Source organism: Triticum aestivum, chromosome 3B (genome assembly GCF_018294505.1).
Source record: "Triticum aestivum cultivar Chinese Spring chromosome 3B, IWGSC CS RefSeq v2.1, whole genome shotgun sequence".
In the NCBI taxonomy this organism is placed as follows: Eukaryota; Viridiplantae; Streptophyta; class Magnoliopsida; order Poales; family Poaceae; genus Triticum; species Triticum aestivum.
In genome coordinates, this window is record NC_057801.1 from 57,655,171 (window position 1) to 57,660,756 (window position 5,586).

At 44.3% G+C, this 5,586-nt stretch overlaps 1 long non-coding RNA gene across 3 annotated transcripts; it reads right to left on the reverse strand.

The window, feature by feature from the left end:
- Positions 1–427: 427 nt before the first annotated feature.
- On the reverse strand, positions 428–4,651 carry LOC123068551 (uncharacterized). Of its 3 annotated transcripts, none has more exons than XR_006431830.1 (5): positions 3,406–4,651; positions 2,978–3,024; positions 2,747–2,895; positions 1,874–2,061; positions 428–722 (listed from the first exon to the last, which is right to left on the reverse strand). It is a non-coding gene; the product is annotated as an uncharacterized lncRNA (long non-coding RNA). The 3 variants fall into 3 exon arrangements; XR_006431829.1 differs by having other exon boundaries at positions 428–716; positions 2,720–2,895; XR_006431828.1 differs by having other exon boundaries at positions 2,720–2,895.
- Positions 4,652–5,586: the final 935 nt, after the last annotated feature.

Here is a 5,586-nt window from a genome sequence, read left to right on the forward strand (position 1 = left end):
GGTCATTACTAATGAGCCTAGACCACATAGGATCTGATGTGGCCGAGCCAACATGGCACATGCGATGACACGGATGCCATGTAGGATCGGTCCAAATCAGTTGTTTTAATGGGCTGGGCCCAATAATTCAGCCCACTTTTAAATTTACTTTTGGGCAATAAGCATGAGCCAAGCCCAACAGATCAGTTCTTGGGCTGAGTTGTGCAACCCATTTATCTAATCCATCATTAATTGGGCCAGCCCTTTTATCTACCCAACAAAAACATTTTGTTTTTTTCTGTCAAAGGGCCTTGAAACGGTCCAGCCCACTAACACAATTTAGTATTTTCACTCCAGCCCTTATTGAAGGGTGACCAACAACAACCAACAGTATCTCAAAAAGAAAAATACATTGCACAATTTGGCAGTCAACCAACACAGGAGAATATAATGAAAATAATAATATAATTCACCAGGATTTCAATAACTTAGGCCCAGCATTATCTTTACACCACAGGTTCATAAGATGCACCAAACAAAATAACACTCATAATATGGCCTCCATATTGTGCACTAGTAACCAGTAACATAAGATGGCACCAACCAAAACAACACAACTAGTGAAGGAATGTGCTGGAGGGACATTCTTTAGTGAGAATATCAGCAACAATAGCAGCATCACTCTTTGGTTCTCAACCTTTTGGTACCTCTTGTTCCATAGCACTTTCCATGTCAGCCTGACACTTAAAGAAAGATGCACACATGAGCAGAGTATTATGTCCATCAATATACTGCAGTTGGTTCTGAATGACTAGGAAACTTTATAAGAAAACTATTCAAGAATAGATTTCCTAGTAGCAGCAATTTAAGAAGATAACATCATAATACTAATACAACACCTGACATTTAAAAAAAAGAATGACTAGGAAACTTTATAAGAAAACTATTCAAGAATAGATTTCCTAGTAGCAGCAATTTAGGAAGATAACATCATAATACTAATACAACACCTGACATTTAAAAAAAGATGGGAAAATCTATACTTCACACAACGCACACCAGCGTCTCATGCGGCGGCTACCGTGCGCGGCTAGCTACAGTGCGGTGCCCTGTTTGCTCAATACAGACTAGCAGTTATTGCTACATGGGCTGGACAACACATGCTTTTGTATATCCAGACTACATGCTACTAATTAAGTACTAGTTATTTGAAAAGTTTGTAGCAGACAAGCAGAACAAATCTTACTTGCTAATTATTTTTGGCAAGTTACTGTTAGCTACATGAAATAAGCATGGCACAAGGTTTACTAAACAGGTGAGAATGCGAAACAAACCATTGTAGAAATTTAAATCGAGCACGTAACTTAAATGGGAACATGGAGCAGAGAAGAACTTACTATGTTTCAGGAGCGCATATGTTGTTTCTTTAGTATAGTATACAGTATCAAATAAACTGCCGCAAGTCCTAGACATTTCATTCAGATCATATATGAAATGACACGAGTTTCTCCGTTCTAAAAGCTGGGAAGATAGATGCTTCAGGCAATCACTAGACAATTAATCGAAGAGCATACAACGCCCTCTCTTAATTACCAGTGTCCAACGACAAAGTAATGCCTGCTGGACTACTATAGGAACTGAAATTGCTTGTATACTATCGCATTTCCAGTACCAAAAATGAATGTGCAATGCGATTAGGAAAGGGAATATAGCAGCCATGCAACAGAGGACCGGGACAAACAAAAAAGCTATAATAAAACAGGAATCATATATTGTACTATGAACGAATCATCTCTATCAGATCCGTCGAGCAGAAATCATATAAGGAAATCACGTGTAACAAGGATGAGGTAAACAAGCCACATCAACATATTAGAGAATACTAGAAACTTACTATCGCTTGAGTTGTCCCCTCCACTTGGAGTGGACGACGATCTGGTTGCTAAGCGTCTTCCTGTTTGTGCCCTTGTAGAGAGGGTAATGGCAGGCATGGCCATGGACATGGCCATTAGCTGCACCCACGACCCCTCAACGCTCTCACCGCCCGGAGAGGAGGTGCCTTCCATACGGGCTCCTTCAGGTCTAAGAGAGCAAGAGCGAGGTGGGGGTTAGTAAGCATCAAGGATGCTACTGTTCTTGGTCAAGCTAAGTAAAAAAATCAAGGGCATGACAGATTCAAGTCAAAAAAATTAACATGGGTACATCTTGCGCAAACTATCATCATTTATAAAAATAATACAAAAAAATATGCAAACAGCTGTACAATGGTTAAGTGCTCATACTTATATCATATCAAGCAATGGCATTTAGCAACAGTAAGGATCAACTACACTATTGGCATATCATGAATACTTAATCCTCAAGATGCAGAACGCTTATTTACAGTAGTTTGGGTTTTAAAATGTTTCATCTTGAAGCATCACACTAGCAAATGATAGGAAAGATCATAGGAAACAGCACTACCCTGATCAAGTATACTAGAAGCATCAAAAAAGTCACACAAGCTCATTGCGCATTTTCTTCCAGCGTGAGACACAATAAGCATAAGTAACCACTAGGAAAATGAATTGCTATCTACAGGCCCTATTATCAGCAACAAGAACATTAGGCGATGAAGAATATAATTCCAATGCAATCTGTTAGCCAAACACACCATGCCACCCCAACCATCTGACGATCCAATAAAATGTCTAGAAAAGTTTGTTGAGTGGCATGCATAGAAATCTGGAAATAAACTAACCTATAAAATACGAATCAACGAGAGCACCTTGCCAAGCATGTGGCAGACCACACGATCTACCACGAGCACAAGCAGAGCCCAATCAGATCGGATCCTTACTTAGTGCACATCTTGCAGTCCCCCTGGCTGCACGTCGGTCACTCCTTCGCCGACACTCTCAACAATTTTATCAGCAGCTATGGAAGCAAACTTATCAGTGCACAGTTATCTTTAGCTATGGATGATAATATCTGAAATCACACAAATTTGTGGGCTTACCCAGCAGCCTTGTCACCGAGAATGCAAGGAAAGAGGCCCTTAGGATCCTGCATAGCAAAAGAAATCCTTTCATGACACGAACACAAATTCTAGTAAATCTCTACAGCATGCAGTAGGCTTTCAGATTTGCACAAACATTTTCTACTGTACATCATGTCAATTCACTCTACACCCAACCCGACACCATGAGGAACAACTCGTACAACGCTACATGGAAGTCAATTAATCCCCAATTACTCAGTCTCATCGCAACCACTGACACAGTGGAATAACACTGACGGTAGGGAAAATCCAAGGATAAGTCGCTGGGGTTGGGGGAGGTGGTGACTAGCAGCAGTGCCAGCGCTGGCTATAGGCCCTAGGCAACCGCGGCCATTGAAACCTAGATTCGAGGAAGCGCAAGGCGAGGAGGATGGGGGGGTGAGGACCTTGCCGCTCCAGGTGTAGTAGTCGGTGTGGATAAACTTGCGTGACTGATAGAAGATGATCACTGACGCTGGGACACACATGTCTGTCTGCAGAACAAACCATCTTGGCCGAATGCAATGATCTCGAGCCACCAAGAAGAGTCCATCACTCCTTCACTCCATGGCGACAACATGCTCGTCTTCTATCAAGCATTCCATCAAGCTGAGCATCGTCTCCCAAATGGCGAAGCCATTGCAATTGATCCAGTCCTATGTACTGGATAGCAAGCTGCTTGTGTCAACCAACCAATTCAATAATAACTCCAGTTGCTACCAGTCCATGTAAAACAGCCACTGAATACGTACATGTCTGCAGCACGAACCAGCCGTTTAGCTGTACATGCGCACCTCATGCCTCATGTCAAGCATGCCGTCGGGCTGAGCTGAGCTGAGCTGAGCATTGTCTCCCAACTCGCTAATGGCAGCCCCTTGCATTGATTCCTCAAGTGCTTCACCACGCTTCTCCTCTGCTGGGCCTTCGATCGAGCAGAGACAGCGCCCAGAACTGCCTCTTCCTTGCCTGGCATTTCGTCGAACACATGCCCCTCGCTGGCAGGACCAGCCACCACTGCACAAGGAAACGGGGGTGCCCCGTTCGGCGCTGGCCCCGTGGCCGTGGCCGCCATGTGCGCCGCCACTCGAGCAGTGGCTCGAACTAAACCTTGCTATTGCGGCCTCGAACAGATGGTTACATCTCCAGGTGTAGCACAGTGGAGACGACCTTGACGCGGACTCGCCGGCCAGCGGCGACGCCACCTGCACGTCCTCGACCACCAGCGGCTTGTTCGCCTCGTACGCCACCGCCGTTGCACGCAAACCGAACCCCAGCACAGAGGTGGCGGAAGGGCGAGGAGGGGGCGCCAGGTCGGCCTTGAAGCACCGCGGCCTCCGGGGACGACGAGGCCGCCGTCGTCTCCATGCAAGCAGCCAGCCGCGAGGGCGGTCGGCAGGTGCCGCGCTGGGCGCCGCCACGGGATGCGTCGCGGAAGGAGGCCGGGGACGGGGAGGTGGTGATGGCGTCCACCCTGCCGCGCTTCTGTTGCTTGGACATGCGGGGCGACAGCCTCAGGAAGGAGGCGGCAAACACCAGCGTCGGCGCGCTCGATCTGCTGCGGGAGGGCAAAGGGGAGCGACTGGGAGGGGAAGGAGGGGCGGCGACAGGGCGAGGAGGAGGACATTGTCGTCTATCTGGATTGGGGAGAGGGGGAGAGAGATCTGGCTTGGGCTGAGACTTGAGAATGAGTGAGAGACGTTGGATCCGTTGGGTGTGGACGGTCCAGATCAGCTACAGTGGGATGATCCATGGGAAAAGCCTTGATTGGTTCAGAAAATTTATGATATAAAATAGTTTTAAGTACTAAAACTAGAGGCATTTTGTGAAGCAGCTATCAAAAATATTTTGCAAAACAGCACATCTAAATTTTTCACTCAAGTTATACTACATTTTACGAATGATCACCAATTTGCATGCATTTTTTTATCTGTCTAACTACTTTTAATCATTTTTCTTGTTGCAAAGATGGTTTTTTTTGAAGAATCTATCAAATATTTGTTGCAAAATTGTACCAAATCAATTTTCTAAAATACTAGGGCATACTTAATGTACAATTAATCAAATGGTTGGGTGTCAAAAGTGTTGATCCACCTCTCGTAAAAAAGAGAAATTTCCGCCGGTTCAGTTGGAAGTGGGTCAAATTTGAACTGCGGCTACCTTATAGTTTAATCTTTAATTTTTCCAAAATTCATTTCTAGGTACATAAGTATCTATTTAATCAGAGAAACACCAAAAAAATTTCAAGATTCAACCACTAGCTAGGAACAGTCATTCCCGCCGTTTTGACCGCATTTTCAAAGGGGCATAAAAAATTCAAAAAAAATCAAAAAATTGGAAAACCTTCGCATTGTGTCACTATATGTGACCAGGTTACCAGGGAAAATAATAAACTTGTAATACGGCAATTCTTTCAAAAAAGTATTCTCAGAAATGAACTATCATGTGCGGAGATTCATGGCTTTCAAGTTAAATGATCAATCTTATGGCCATATTCATGGCATAGTTTGTTTAAATGATCTCATATTGTGCACAGGGGTGTATCTTCAAATGGAAAACAATGTTGCCTAAGGAAGTTTTCATTTTCTTTG